General features: G+C 48.6%; 1 protein-coding gene across 2 annotated transcripts in view; it reads left to right on the top strand.

The window, feature by feature from the left end:
• The window catches only part of YEATS2 (YEATS domain containing 2), a 1,667,962-nt gene that overhangs the window by 119,814 nt on the left and 1,531,286 nt on the right, over positions 1 to 16,862 (top strand). The gene's annotated exons all lie outside the window — the stretch shown is intronic.

Here is a 16,862-nt window from a genome sequence, read left to right as displayed (position 1 = left end):
CTTCAGACTTGCGGCGTACTTTGTGGTTTTTCTACTTAGTCACAGTGACTTTGGTCACAATACACCAATTCATAGGTAACTTTGAATAGTCAAACCAGTACCCACTCACTGCCTGAGTTTTCGGTGTTCAGGAGATTTATCATGCTACACAGTCCACGTCCCATACTCCTGCCGGCTGAGGCCTCTCCATGTTTTTCCTGTTGAAGGGGGAGTTACTCCATTTCCCGTGGGTTCCTGCCGTGGGCCCCATATCTTCCCAAATTTCCTCGACCAGCCTCTGGCCTTATATACTGAGTTCTCAGCTTGCAAACACCAGTCTAGTTTGGCTGTCTATTGCTCTACCGTGGGAGTATTCCTACTACCCGATAGCTGCACTATGTCTCTCCCAGCAACCATAAGGGCCATGTTATTTAGCATCAGAGTGTATTTAGGCAATGTCTGTTTTCCCCGTATTCCTAGTGCTGCCAGTGCAGGTCCCAGCGTTACTGTCTTCCTGATGACCTTTGAGAGTTGGCGACTTAAGACTTTCAATAGTCTCAAACCCTCTGGCATCCCCACAATGTGTGCAGTAACGGACTGGGCTTTCTGCACATCCTCAGTCATTTATCAGTGTCTGACTTCCGCATACGAGGGGGCCTGGTTCATGTGAAATATGTATATTACAATGATGAGGAGTGAGACACTACAACATAAGAATACCTTCATCCTCCCAAGTGACCTAAACTACTACAAATATTGGAGGGTTGTCCTTTCCTCTCTGTACCCTGAATCTTAATTGTGGTGGATCGTGAGAACTAGAAATCTTGAAGATTTTTTTTTTTTATTAGGATCTTCACTCACAGGTACCACGTGTGGCTTGTCCATTTTGTAGTCCTGAAGGACCTTCCTTAAGTTGTGTTTGTGAAACTCCGCCTAGTCTAACATTATATAATATGCACAGATATTTCAACCCCTCCACAGATACTTGAACCCCTCCTGTTACCAGCGTAGCGAGCACTCCCATCCCGCCTGTGCCGGTACTCGCTCCCTGCATATGATGTATGTGAATTGGTATCCCCATTTGGCAAGGATTTACACATCCCCTGTGAATGGCACCAGTGGTACCCAGGGCATGGGAGTTACAGGGGTCACCTTGACCAAAAGCACTGTATGTGATACCCTGAGTGACCCAAGTAAAAAAATGACAACAGGCCTGCCACTGCAGACTGCAGGAACAGTGCAAACTGCTCCAGCTTGACTTTGTCTTCACCATGTGTGGTAAGGTCAAAGCACAACTTTTAATATATGCTAGTCACGCCTAATGTAGGCCTCGAGTGCCCAGGAGGCAGGGTGCATTATATTAAAGGTGTGGACATAGAAGTGTAGGCTTATATGTCCCAATAGTAGTCTCTTTCTATTAAGGGCTACTATAAGTGGTCATGGGGGCCATTGAATAAAATGGGGTGGTACCTGGGCATCCCAAGGTCGCCAACTCCCTTATTGCCCTGCTGAAATGTGTCCTGTTTGTATCAAACTACTTTATTCCAAAGTCAGATTTAATGTGACATGCACCCAGATGGCTACCTTAGAGGTTGCCCACCTGGTTGCCCCAGCATTTCCTGTGCTGTGGCTGGCAGCCTGCAGGTGCTGCCACCAAGACAGGATCCTCTGACCCCCTGCCAGGAGGTGAGAACACTCCCAGGAGTCACAAACAAAGGCCTGCCTGGGTGGGAGGTGTGTCCTCTCTCCCTGACAGGATGGCTAGTAGAGTGATACTTCAAGATGGTGATCTTCAAAAACCACACCGCCTCTGATATGCAGTCAGGCTGACTCCAAAAGTAGGACAGGCCATCCCCTTGTCACCAGGCACATGTGCACCCAGGCATGTGGGAAAATTAACACCCCTAAATTAACACCCCTATATCTAAGAGTTAAGAGGCACCCCTGGCACCAGAACCTCAGATCTTATTTGACTTGCAACAGAGGACAAAGAAGAGACAGAGTCTGCGACTTCAGGATGTGCGCAAAGCAAAGAAAGGCACAATACCCTCCACCTGTGGCAACTGGAGAACTGCGACTTGCCCCAGACCAGTTCCAAAAGCAAGAGGAACTTTTCTGAGCACCAAAGGCAACACCAGAACTCCTTGGTCTACAGGTACTAGGCCCCTGCTACTGGGATGCTAAAGCACACTCCCGAACCAAAGAACCACTGGTCATCGGACCCGCAGAGGGATCGCCCAAAAGTAAATGGTCTATAGTGCATTGTAGGAAATGTAGTCCTGAACTCCAGTAAGTTTCAGGTGCTTACTATTTTCCCCCCGAACTCCAGGACGTCAAAATAAGCATATGCTGTGTTTGTCGCTGTCAAGACTTGTTGGTTGCCAGTCCGGCTACCACTGCCCTTGCTGCACCTCGAGGGAACTCTGCAGCATCTTCAACCACCCACCTCATTGGCCCCTTTGAGTTTTTATATTGGTTTCCTTCCCAGCACTAAGTGGTAAAAGCAACACTCCTGCAGTTCCCGCTTCAGTACCAAGGACAGCCAGGACAACTCTGCACCCGGGCCCTATGAGCCAAGCAAAATTCAACTCTGTGTTGTGCCTTGTTTCTGGGTCCTGCATCACCTTAACCCCCAGGGGTTTCTGCTGGACTCGACCTACAAATGACCAATTGTCACTAGATGTCTTCTTCATTAACCACAACATTAAAGCTTTGCAGCATTGAATTGCACTGATCTATTTTTCCTTCTAAAATCCGCAACTCTGGTTATATTGATCCAATTGTGATAGTTTTGGTGTCTAAATTTATATAAAATTTGGCTCTATTTTAAAAAATTGGTGCCTGATTTTCTTTCGCATTGTCTTTTACTTATTGTCTATATTGGTGCTCTAAATTGCTAACACGTTCTTCTAGTAAAGCATGACTGCTCTGCACCACTCTACAACGACTGAGCAAGGAATTTATTAGTGTGCATCTAAAGGACCACTTCTGATGGATACAACTACCTGTGGATTCCTCACCTTATGAATTCGATCCTTGCGCCAGCATCCGACGGAAAGTCTTCTTCCTAGCTGTCTGCGTCGACGAGGACGTCATAATGGCACGGCTCCACGTGACTCCGTCTGACGTCAACGTGCCTATAAGAGGTCCTCGTCGACGTACTGACGTCAGTTTTCCTTTTTTTCGTGCTTCGACGCCAACGGTTTTTCTTCCTGGCCCGTTGGTAACTGTAACGATTTCTTGAAGTTACAATGTCACCTCCGAAGAAGTCCGGTTTTAAGCCGTGTAGGCAATGTGGGGGTCGGATGTCAGCAACCGACCCCCATTTGGACTGTATTTGGTGTTTAAGCTCCGAACATGATGTGGAAGGTTGTTCTTCGTGCCAGAGCATGAATCCGAAAGCTCTGAAGGAACGCGAGGCGAAGCTCTTCTTAGCCAAGGCAAAGAAGAAGGAACACAAGAAGGTTTCCTCCCATGCTTCTCCTAAAAAACATAAGAAGCAAAGTCATCATGACTCTCAGTGCCATCATGACTCTCGGCGCTGTTCGGAGCGGAGCCGATCGAGGAGTCGATCGAGGTCGAGGTCTCGTTCATCACGGCGCCAGAAGACGTGGGAGATGAGTCCTACTGTCACACCTCAGCCGGAGAGTCCCGGGTTGTCGCCGGCGCCTTCAGTTTATGAGGTCACTCAAGGTTGTCCTCACCTTTCAACGGCGCAGTGGGATCCTGATGTTCAGCAGACATCTACACAGCAGTACCCGGCTTTCCCGACTCCAGGGACGGATCCGGACGCATTTTTGAATGCGATGTATGCTGTTTTTCAATCCATGGCCCCAGCTGGTGCACCGGCGGGTCCCACAGGGCCATTGGCATTCAATTTGGGCTCGCCGGCGTCGTACAGGGCTGCTCCATTTATGCCCTTCTGCCCTACAGAGACTGGTGGTTCGGCGCCAGGGGTCTCCCCTGGTAGGAGTCCTTCGCCTGGGACCGTGGATCCGTCGGCTGCTCAACCGACTCCTTCTCCGCGCCATCCGGCGTCATTGATGGCCTCTTCCAGACCGGCTCCATCTCCTTCCGTCCCTTCGGCTTCGAGAAGGTCATCTGCCGACTTCGGGTCGGCGCCGGCTCCGACGCCAGTTGAATCTAGGAGCCTTCCTGAACCGGTTCAGGGTTCGAGATCGTCGGCGTCAATGGATTCCTTGTCGACGCCGGCTCTGGAAACTCATCTTAGATCTCGGAGGAAGGCATTAAGACTTCTGGAGGAAGAGGAATACAGAAGGCTTGAGGAAGGTGAGATGACTTCCAGGGACTTGCCACTGCAAGTGGTTTGGATACTTTCCCGGAGTGGGACATTGCGTCTCCGGGGGAGTTTACTGAGGAGGCCGCCTCCTTCCATGCGGTGGTGAGGAAGGCAGCTGATTATCTGGATTTGCCTTTGTCCACTGCGGAAGTAAAGACTAACATTCTCACAGAGGTTCTTCATACATTTTCCTCCAATGCTGACCCTTTGCTGCCTTTTAATGAGGCTTTGACGGAGCCTATTTTGGACCTATGGAGAAAGCCGGTTACATCTCCTGCTGTGAACAGGGCAGTGGCGAGGAGGCATAGAAGTGCCCCAGGAGATCCAGTTTTTCTGTCTCGTCACCCGACTCCGGAGAGCTTGGTGGTTCAGGCATCATGTTCTGTAAAGTCTGCCCCCGGTACATTCCCAGGTGTTCCAACGGACAGAGAATCTAAGAGGATGGAGCAGGCCTCGAAGAAAAATTTCTCCTCTTGCAGCATGGCCCTAAAAGCTACCAATTCCACCTGTGTGCTAGGCAGATACATCCATGCCCTAATGGACTCTGCTAAGGTGATGGCAAAAGATCTGCCACAGGAAATGCAAAAATCTTTTGGATCCCTTTTCTTAGACGCACAAGCTGCTGCACAGCAGATTATACAATCTGGCCTGGATACCACGGATTCTATTGCCAGGGCCATGGGAACATCGGTGGCTACGAGAAGGCATGCCTGGTTAAGATCTTCGGGTTTCTCATCAGATGTACAATCCACTTTAATGGACCTTCCGTTTGATGGGGAAAAGCTGTTTGGGGACAAGGCAGACTCTGCCCTTGAACGGTTTAAGGACTGTCGGGCTACAGCGAAGTCCCTGGGTTTGCAGGCCCGTTCTACTACATCGTACAGACCTTTTCGTAGGTTCCGAGGATTTGTTAGAGGCTCTGCCTTTCCAAGGTCCCAATCTTATGCCCAGCAACCTGCCAATCCGCCCTATCGTGCCTTCAGAGGGCGGGGTAGGGGTAGGGCTAGAGGTCCAGCCCAGCAGCTCTCTTCTTCTTCATCCTCCTCTGGTGGACAACAGCAGAAGCAGCCTTAGTTGTCCCCACTATCATCCATACTTCTCCTGTAGGGGGAAGATTGAGTCTTTTTCTACAGAAATGGAGGTCAATTACAACAGACTCGTGGGTGCTAGGAATTGTGGAAAAGGGCTATGCTCTCCCCTTTCAGGAGTTTCCTCCTCCCTTTCCCCCGTCCCTCCTTTTGTTCAGAAGACCATCTTCTGTTGTTGCAACAGGAGGTTGTAACCATGTTGGCAAAGGGCGCTATAGAGTTGGTGCCGTTGCAGGAAAGGGGTCAGGGGTGTTACTCAAGATATTTCCTGATTCCCAAAGTGGACGGTCGGTTGCGGCCGATCCTAGACTTGAGGATTTTGAAATTGTTCCTCAAGCAGGAAAAATTCAAAATGCTGACCCTAGCACAGGTACGATTGGCGTTGAACGAAGGAGACTGGATGGTGTCTGTCGACTTGCAGGACGCGTACTTTCATGTTCCCGTAATCAAGTCGCACAGAAAGTATCTCCGTTTTGTGGTCGGATCGCAACATTAACAGTTTGCGGTCCTTCCGTTTGGACTTACTTCAGCACCCTGGGTTTTCACAAAGGTGATGGCAGTTGTTTGGCTGGGTAAGCCTGTGGATGGCCTGTGGCTTGGGTAAGTCACCCCTATAGCAGGTCTTACAGCCCTAAGGCAGGGTGCACTATGCCCCTACATTGTATAATCCAAATCTTAGACATTATAAGTGCAGGGTAGCCATAAAGAGTATATGGTCTTGGGAGACTGTCAAACACGAACTCCACAGTTCCATAATGGCTACACTGAATACTGGGAAGTTTGGTATCAAACTTCTCATCACAATAAATCCACACTGATGCCAGTGTGGGATTTATTGAAAAATGCACAAAGAGGGCATCTTAGAGATGCCCCCTGTATACCAGTCCAAATGCTAGTGTTAGGCTGACCTGCCACATCCAGACTGGTTTCTGGCCATATGGGGTGAGTGCCTTTATCACTCTGTGGCCAGGAACAAAACCTGCACTGGGTGGAGGTGCTTCTCACCTCCCACTGCAGGAACTGTAACACCTGGCGGTGAGCCTCAAAGGCTCAAGCCTGGTGTTACAGCGCCCCAGGGCACTCCAGCTAGTGAAGATGCCCGCCCCTCCGGCCACTGCCCCCACTTTTGGCGGCAAGTCTGGAGGAGATAATAAGAAAAACAAGGAGGAGTCACCCACCAGTCAGGACAGCCCCTAAGGTGTCCTGAGCTGAGATGACCCCTGCCTTAAGAAAACCTCCATCTTGTTTTGGAGGATTCCCCCAATAGGGATGTGCCCCCCCCCCCCCCCTCCCCACAGGAAGGAGGCACAAAGAGGGTGTGTAGCCACCCTCTAGGAGAGTAGCCATTGGCTACTGCCTCCCCAGACCTAAACACACCCCTAAATTGAGTATTTAGGAGTGACGCTAAACCCAGGAAATCAGATTCCTGCAGCCTGAAGAAAGAAGGACTGCTGACCTGAAAGCCCCACAGAGACGACGGAGACGACAACTGACTTGGCCCCAGCCCTAGCGGCCTGTTTCCAGACTTGGAGAACCTGCACAGCGACACATCCAGCAGGACCAGCGACCTCTGAGGGCTGACCTGCACCTAAAGGACTAAGAACCTCCTGAGGACAGCTGCTCTGTTCAAAAACAGCAACAAGAAACCAACTTTAAAAGGTCTTCATACTCTGCACCAACGCCCTCGGCTTGAGTTCAGGAGAACCAACACTGCAGAGAGGACCCCAGGTGACTCCAGCGACATGGACACTCTGTGTCGACCTCCCTGAACCCCCACAGCAACGCCTGCAAAGAGGATCCAGAAACTCCCACTGACCGCGACTGCCTGGTAACAGAGGAACCAGACGCCTGGACCAGGCACTGCACCCGCAGCCCCCAGGACTGAGAGGAACCACCTACTAGTGCAGGAGTGACCAGCAGGCGGCCCTCATCCTAGCCCAGTCGGTGGCTGGCCAGAGAAGGCCCCCCTGTGCCCTGCCTGCATCGCCAGAGTGACCCCCGGGTCCCTCCATTGCTTTCAATGCCAAACCTGTCACCTACTTTGCACACTACACCCGGGCGCCCCTGTGCCGCTGAGGGTGTATTGTGTGTGCCAGTGTCGCCCCCCCCCCCCCCCTCAGTGCGCTACAAAACCACCCTGGTCAGCTCCCTGAGGACGCAAGTACTTACCTGCTAGCAGAGTGGAACCGGAGCACCCCTGTTCTCCATAGGCACCAGTTATTTGGGCCCTCCTTTGACTTCTGCATCTGACAGACCCTGTGTTGCTGGTGCTGAGGGTTTGGGGTTGCCATGAATCCCCAACGGTAGGCTGACCAGGAGACTGAACTTGTAAGTGCTCTACTTACCTGAGAACCTAACTATTACTTACCGCCCCCAGGAACTGTGGATTTTTGCAGTGGCCACTTTTAAAATAGCTTATTGCCATTTTTGCCTAAACTGTGCATACTACTGTTTTAATTCAAAGTTCCATACTTACCTGTGTGAAGTACCTTACCATTTATGTACTTAACTCAAATTTAAATCTTGTGGTTCTTAAAATAAACTAAGAAAATATATTTTTCTATATAAAAACCTATTGGCCTGGAATTGTCTTTGAGTGTGTGTTCCTCATTTATTGCCTGTGTGTGTACAACAAATGCTTAACACTACCCTCTGATAAGCCTACTGCTCAACCACACTACCACAAAATAGAGCATTGGTATTATCTAATTTTGCCACTATCATCCTCTAAGGGGAACCCTTGGACTCAGTGCGCACTATCTCTCACTTTGAGATAGTATATACAGAGCCAACTTCCTGCAACTCCACTTTCCTACAGTTGGCGTGTGTTGCTTATTGTGAATATGTCCGTGGGTCCCTCACCAGTCTGTCAATGCATGTGAGTCCTTCGAACATGTCTGGTCCCCATGTTCCAATAGAACCCCCCCCACTCCCTACAGCCTTTAACTCCATGTTCAAAACTGCCCACTTCTCCAATGCTTGTGGTGCCTGTAGCCCACTTATTAACCGTACTAAACCTTAACATTAATTTTTAGGTTCCAGGTCTTCTCCCATCGCCCAAGTAAAGGAGTGTCTCAGGTAGTAGGTGTGTTGTCCTCCTCAGTCGTCCATGCCTCCTCTGGCACCAGCCAATTGGTTTTCAGCAGCTTGCCCCCAGTGCCATAGGTTCCAATGTTTGATCAGGGAGTCTGCGGGTGGTTAGCTGCTTCTTCATTAGTCTGTGACTACGGCATCCCTGCTCGTCGTACCCTGGTGCCCAGCTCTGTCTGTGATGTGCGTCCCCTTCTTCACTGTCTGTTCTCTACCGGTCCCCAGCCTTCAAGACACTCGCAAGCCTCCTCTGAGGCACTGAAGAACTAGGAGCCCCCAGACCCAAAAGTACCTACGGGTGCACCGGGAAGATCAACATGTACTGCAGGTTTAGCCTCTTGAGTTCCCCCTTTACCCTATTTAAGGACCTACTCTGTCCCTGGACTTCTTGGGTGTAATCTGGGAAAATCATGATTGCGTGATTTTTTAAGTGCAGGGGCTTTGCAGGCGGCTGCCTTGAGAACTACATCCCGGTCTCTGAAGTTGAGGATGGAGGCCAGGAGAGATCTTGGCCTGGCACTGTCTTCAGTGGGATCCTAGGGACCCAGTGTGCTTGTTCAACCCCCAAGTGGGTGGGGAGGCCCTCCAGTTTTACCATGCAACGCACAAGATCTTCCACAAAGTGCTCTGCCTCTGCACCCTCTGCCTTTTCAGATTCACCTTCTAGGCATATATTGTTGCACCTGCACTGGCTTTTGGCGTCTTCAGCCCTTGCATGGAGTTGGGTGGTCTTCAGCCGGCATACCTCTGTGTGCAGATTATGAATGGCCTCTGTGTGGCTACATAGTGACCTCTGCCGCTCGTACTGTTTCAGAGTTCCTCCCAAAGTGTGCAAAAATGTTGCATCTAAGGCCACAGTGTTGATTTTTCTTTTTTTGGGCTGAATGGGTGTCCTGAATTTTAAGGAGCAGTTCTCTAAAGGATAGGGGTGTTATACTTGGCATCCTTAGGGTGGTCTTACCCCAGATTCCTTTGCCTTTTACTTCCTGTTTTGTTGCTGTTTCTTTTTGTTGTCCTTAGGACTCTAAGCACTTTACCATTGCTAACCAGTGCTAAAGTGCATGTGTTTCTCCCTCTAAACATGGCAACATTGGTGTATCCACAATTGGCATATGTTCAATGGCATGTGTGGCTGTAGATACACGTTCAGCATACTCTTGTCATATAGTGTTGGTTCTGAGATGATGCAAGTTGTTTTTCTTTGAAGAAGTGTTCAGAGTTGCACGATCAAGTGACTCCTTCTCTCTGTGACAGTGCGCATCAGCATGGACTCCTTTGTTAGATTGTTTTCTCTCCGCCATTGGGCTCGGATATGAGTCTTCTCTCCGTCTTTCAACTTGCTCCGGTTTGAAATCTTTCCTTCTTTCGATGGTATTGTTTTTGCTCACCATTTCTGCCGTTCTCGCTCGCTTCGAATTGTCGGTCCGGGTACAGATGGTGCGCCCTTTGGGGCATCGTATCCCAACTAGCACCTACTTTACCATGCGTCACAGACAGATATGCCAAACTGATGGAATGGACTCCATTATGTTTCTGCCCTCAGTTCCATGCTAAATTTCCCCACACCGATCACCATTTGGTTTGTAACCTCTGCCTCTCCCCCAATCAAGAGGCTACCTGCGACGACAGCAGATCATTCTGATGGAAGGAGGCTCTTCAGGACCGAAGGGAGCGTCAGTTGGAAATGGCGCTCAAAACTACAGATGACACCCCTTACATCTTTGGGAGGAATACGCACAGGAGGGACCTGCACTGGAGGGAGGAGGCCCTTTCCATCCAGGACTCTTCTGACTGACATCCAGTTGATTATTGAGAGCCACAAAATCACATTTGCGCAACTTGTGAGTATAGTCACCCCTCCTGCTCGCCCAAAGACTTAGGCCCCTTCTAGAGGTTGCTGGTCCGCCACTCCCACCAGGCCATGGTAGGAACCGAAAAACTGTTTTGGTTGCCCTGTCTTTCAACCCTACTCCGAAAACATCAGCCAAGACCAAGCAATCAGCTTGGACCTTCTTCACATCAGACCAAGAGGTTGTTTCTGTTTCGATCTGAGCCTCAGCTCTGAGCAGAATACCTACATCCTCCACTTCGAGCTGATAAAATCGCACTGACTAAAATGTTCGGTGCTGAACCAAAGTCTTCAAACCACTCCATCCAGTCTTCTGCTGCCCCTTCTCTTATGTAGCCCATATTGGCCGTTTGTGACTGCGGTGAATGTTGGCATTGTTCAGCATTCTGTCCATCATTTGTTCTTTATGCCTTTGTCGCTTATATTGGAGACCCTGTATGCTTGTCAGTGCTGCCTTCAAATTCAGGAGGGTACAGGACGCCTTATCACTTTACCTCCTGTACTTTTGAAGAGGAAGCGTTCTTGTCCTGAAGCTTTGGACACTCCTATACCTCAGAAGAGGAAAACCAGGGACAAGACCACCAGCCCACCTCGAAGGCCTTTTCCACCACCTCTTTCTCCACCTCCTCCACTCCCTACTTGTCTTCCACCTCCCTCTCCTCCTCATTCTGCTTCATATACACAGGGGATTACACTCCTCAGGGATCCCCTTTATTTAATGGGAAAGATTTTGATGGGCTTCAAAATGATCCAGATCCCTGGGACATTTATGATCCTGACCCCATCCCTTTGAACGGCCCAGACTTCTACAGTGCACACCCCTCACTACCAGAGGACACTACTTCTTACCAACAAGTAGTGGCACAAGCAGCTGCATTCCATAATGCAGAGTTACACAAGGACCCTATCAAGCAGAACTTCCTTTTAATACACTAACCTCTACACACAGGTATATTCAGTTCCACCTGATGTTCTCTGGCATGCTTCGTCACGCTGATGAAATTGGTAAGGAACTTGTCCGCTCTAGGGTTATCACCCCTAGAGTTGACAAAAAATACAAACCAGTTCCCTCTGACCAAATACATATTAGATCTAAAGTCCCTCCTAACTCAATTATTGCCACCACAGCGCATAAACGTGTAAACAGCCAGGCCACTGGGGACTCCCCTCCACCAGAGAAGGAGAGTAAGAAAATTGATGCTGCACACAAAATAGGTGCTGCGCAAGCTGCCTGTCATTGGCGTATCACCAACTCTGAAGCATTAGTGGACAGAAATGTCCGAGCTCCCTGGGATTAAGTGGAGGAGCTCCTCCAATTTCTACCAGATGAGCATCAGAAAAGAGGGCAGTAAATAATTGTTGTGGGGCACACAATTTCTAACAACTCAATTCTTTGTGCCCTGGATGCCGCAGACACAGCTGCACATAGCATTAATAGTAGTGTCCTTCTCAGAAGGCATGCTTGCTTTAGCTTCTCCTTTTTCAAATTAAAGGTACAGCAAGGGGTTTTTAATATGCCCTTCCACAAGAAGCACCTTTTTGGGCCTCAAGTGGACACTACCCTTACAGAGTTCAAGAAGGATACAGACACAGGAAAGGCCATGGGTGCCCTCCAATCCCCAACACAGAGGGGCACTTTTTGTCCCCCGGTTTTTAGAGGTTCCCCAAACCAACATCCTCTTAAATTTTTACATCACACTCCAGACAGCCTCATGCCTTCCACTCTAGAGATTTCTACAGGGGTTCCTTTAGAGGCAACAATATTAAGAGACGAGGTAAGAGCACTGCCATCCGAGGCTCTTCATTCACTGGGAAGCAGGGACTGCCCCAATCTTCCCCACCCCCTGACCCCCACTCATCCCACACCTGTTTGGGAAAAGATGCATTTTTTTTTTCCGCATTGGGTCAACATCACCACGGACCAATGGGTCCTCCATTATACAAAATGGTTATTGCCCGGATCTCATCACCACCCCTCTCAGTATTCTCCCTTGCACCCACAGACTATCTCAGGAACACCTCACTCTTCTCAAACAAGAGATCCAATCTCTTCTTCTCAAAGGGACCATAGAGCCTGTTCCATTGCAACACCAAGGGTTGGGAGTATACTCCCTATATTTCCTAATTTCCAAAAAAAGGACAGTTCTTTCAGGCCTATTCTTGACCTCATACCCCTAAATCAATACATCCTGTTAGAGCACTTTCACATGGTAATTCTTCAAGATGTTATTCCACTTCTACAACCAGGTGACTTTATGACAGATCTAGATCTATTGGACACTAATGTTCATATTCCCATCCTCCCTGCACACCAAGAATACTTATGAATCGTGATTGCAGGCAATCATTACCAGTTCAAGGTTCTGCCTTTCGGGGTCACTGCTACTCCCAGAGTCTTCAAAAAGTGTTTAGCGGTGGTGGCTGCACACCTCAGAAGGCAGAATATCCACGTTCTTCCTTGTCTGGACGACTGGCTCATCAAAGTCTGTACCTTACAACAGTGCCAAAATCACACTCTGACAGTGGATCTCCTGGGTTTTATTCTGAACTTCTCCAAGACCCACCTTCAATCTCTTCAGGTACAGCTGTATTTTGGAGCCATTCTCAAAGCAGTGTTAGGGTTAGCATACCTCAACCCAGACTGTTAAAATCTCTTCTCCCTCAATTTCGGGAGAATCATACGTACAGAGTCAGGGCCAATATGAGACTGTTAGGGATGAAGGTGTCTGCATTGCCACTGCGTGCCCTACTGCAGTGGCGGTCTCATCAGTGGTCTCCGTCAGAGGGCCACCTGAAAGATCTAGTGTTAGACTGCCATAATCTCCGCTCTCTGCAGTGGTGGAGCGCCACCAATCTCTTGAAAGGGTGGTCTTTTCTGGAGCCTGTGCCTCCAGTCTGACCACTGATGAATCACTGGGTTGGGGTGCTCACTTCCAAGACTTCACAGTACAGGGCCTCTTGGATCTGTCACCAATCCATACATATCAATTGCCTTGAGCTTCAGCAGTGTTTCTAGCCCTGAAAGCATTTCTTCATCACCTATTTCATAAGGTTGTCTTATCCACACGGACACTGTATTCTCACACTGTATTATCTAGAGAAAATGGGGGGGGGGGGGGGGCAGAGCATGGTTGTCTTAATTGTCCCAATTCTCTCAGACAATATGGAAATGGGCTCTTCACCACCACCACCATCCTCCTGGTGGCAGAGTATCACCCAGGGACAGACAACGACTTTGCAGACTTGCTCAGCAGGATGCAGAATCAAATCCACAAATGGGAACTTCACCCACAAGTCCTTCACCCATACTTTGCAAAGTGGGAAACTCCTCCAATAGATCTTTTCTCCACAGCAGAAAACACAAATTGCCAAAGCTTGGCCTGCAGGTATCCACACCCTCTATCCAAGGACAACACTCTATGGATGAACCTGTTCTGGTATATTTGCTTATGCTTTTCCACCTCTCCCTCTCATTGCATTTCTGGTTTTGAGGATCAGGAAAACATCTCTCACCATAATCCTTGTAGCTCCCACTTGGGCACGTCAGCCATGGTTCACTACACTTCTATAGGTATCAGTATTCCCCCACAAGAAGCTCCCCAACAGACCGGAACTTCTCACTTAAAATAGAGTACAAATCAGACATCCAGACCCCAAGTTGCTCAGCCTTGCAGTAAGGATCCTGAGGTTATAGAGTTTGATTATTTAGGATGGCCTGCATAATGTGTGGACATTCTTAGGGAAGCCCGTAGACCCACAACTAGAGCATGTTATGTTTCAAAATGGAAACATTTTGTTTGCTACTGTCAACCTAAACATATTGACCCCATGAAAGCTACTGTTCAAGAGATCATTTGTTATCTCCTCCACTTACAAAAAGCAAATCTAGCTTACACTTCCATTCGCCTTAATCTCGCAGCTATAGCTGCATATCTACAGAACAGACGACCTAGTTCTTTGTTCAGAATCCCAGTCATTAAAGCTTTCATGGAAGGCCTTAAAAGGGACATTCCTCCCAGGGTACGCCCTGCGCCATCCTGGAACCTCAACATTGTGCTTACCAGGCTCATGGGCCCTCCTTTTGAGCCACTTCATTCATGTCTCCTTAAACACCTTTCTTGGAAGGTAGCTTTCTTAGTTGCCATCACATCACTCAGGCATTCAGAGACAAGGTGGTCCTTCACACTAGCACAAAGTTCCTTCCTAAAGTGGTTTCACAGTCCCATATAAAGCCAGTCTATTGAGTTACCAGTTTTTGTTCCACAACCTGACTCTGGCAGAAAGAGCTCTCCACACTCTTGATGTTAAGAGCTCTCCACGCTCTTGATTTTAAGAGCACTCATTTTTTTTACATGGATAGGACCAAAGAGTTTAGGAAAGCTAAGCAGCTCTTTGTAGCCTTTTCACTGTCCAATATCTAAAACTGGCATAACTAGATGGATAGTTAAATGTATACAGACTTGTCATGCTAAAATAAAGAGATGTGTTACTCCTAGAGCACATTCTACTTCGAAAAAAGGTGCCACTATGGCTTTTCATGGAAATGTTCCTATAGCTGACATTTGTAAGGCAGCTACATGGACTACATAACACACATTCACAATAGATTACTGTGTAGATGTGCTAGCATGTCAGTAAGCCAATGTAGGTCCGGCTGTGCTACAAATACTTTTCCAGTCAACTGCAGCTTCCACGGGCTAGCCAACACTTTCTTGGAGGGGCTGTTTTACAGTCTATGCAGAGCATGTCTCTCTACACTGCAAGATTCCAGTAGGACTCCTCTACTGTGACTTTTAGCCACTGGAACCGCAACTGGACCCTACAGGAACCGACAATCTGAATCCACGACAAAGACTCTGCTTGCAACATTGTTTCCACGGCTCCTTCCGGCTTCTGCAACATTTCCCTGGCTGTGCATCCTCTGAGGGCGGCAAGTATTCAGTCTGCACATGAAGGAAGAAGGAATCTCCCTTGGAGTGAAGGAGTCACTCCCCTGCATCCGCAGGCACCAACTGCAACAATGACCGGCTTTGTGGATCTCCTCTCATCCTGAGCTGCGTGGATCCTGCATCGCGGGTGGTGGTCCGGGTAGTCTTCTTGGTCCTCTTTGCCAGCTGTCCAACTTTGTTGGAGGTAAGCCCTTGCCTTCCCACGCAGGACAATACCCCCATGCACTGCATGTCTTGCAGGTACCAAGGCTTGCTGACATCTCCTCCAGGGGATCTTCAGGCTCCTTGCAGCCTTAGCCCCCAGCACTCTTTCCTGCGATACACAGCTCTCTGTGTGCTTCTCCTGCGGCATGGGACCCCTCTCTGCTGCGTGGCCTCTCCTGCAACTCATGTGTTCCCATCCTGTTTGGCTCCTGTTCCCCATCGTGTGGGGCTCCTGTGGGTGCTGCCTCTGCTCCAGTGGGCTCTCTGTGTCACTGAGGGTCCCCTGTGTCTCCCCCTCCTGGGTTGAGTCCTTCTCTTTTCATTTCCTTCCTTTTGGGTGGTTTTGGTAAAAATTCCAGTTACTTACTGTTTTCTTCTTGGTCGCTGGGGGGTACTGTGGTACTTACCTTTGGGGCTTCCCCCATCTCCCCTTTACACATTCCACTTACCTAGGGGGGAGTCCTACATTTGCATTCCATTTTTTAGTATATGGTTTGGGCTCCCCTTAGGGTCACCACTGCCTGTTATTTGCATTGTTTTCTTACACTTTCTATGCCTATTTCTGATTACTAGTGTACATATCTAGTGTGTTACTTGCCTCCTATTGGAGGATTGCCTCTCTAGTACTTTTTTGGTAATTGTCTCACTAAAATAAAGTACCTTTACTTTTGTAACACTGAATGTTTTCTTTCATGTGTGTAGATGCTGTGTGACTACAGTGGTATTGCATGAGCTTTGCATGTCTCCTAGATAAGCCTTGGCTCTTCATCCACAGCTACCTCTAGAGAGCCTAGCTTCTAGACATGGGTCTCCTGAATAAGGGCTAAATCAGGCAAGTGTACTTTTTTTCCCAATCTTCGATTGCCTGGGTTTTGCATTTATTATTTAAGCCATTGGTATTAAGTGTCATAATGCAAAGGCCCCCGTCATTAAATGCCATGGTACGTTTTTAATCTGCCTTGTGGCTGACATAGTGGTGCGACTGCTGTTAATAAATGTCAGCGTTCTCAAACATTCTTTGACTGTAGCCCGCCCACTAGTCCCTCCCCTCCATTGTGTGATAATATGTTGGCTGAAAAAATGGAGGTAAGATTAAATTTATGTAGGGACAGCCACCACCCTGGATTCTCCCATGCCCTGCTTTTGGCAAATTGAAACCCCTTAAAGTGCAAAATGTGCGAGCTAATAACTTGATATGAAAACATCATAAAATGGAAGTAGGATATTGTGGACAGCACCTTTCATAAGCTCATAGTTGGTATTTACTTTCACTGGCTATTACAGATTTTTTCCAGTTGTTGTACCTTTTCATGGTCAGTGGTTTAGTCCCTGGAATTGCCATTGTGTAACTCTTGTTCCTTTTCCCTGGTTGAGTAGCCTTTCGCTCAACGTCTTTCTTGGGC

This window comes from Pleurodeles waltl, chromosome 11 (assembly GCF_031143425.1).
Source record: "Pleurodeles waltl isolate 20211129_DDA chromosome 11, aPleWal1.hap1.20221129, whole genome shotgun sequence".
Classification (NCBI taxonomy): Eukaryota; Metazoa; Chordata; class Amphibia; order Caudata; family Salamandridae; genus Pleurodeles; species Pleurodeles waltl.
The sequence above is the reverse complement of the archived record's forward strand: the minus strand, read 5'-3'. Positions and strand labels throughout refer to the sequence as shown.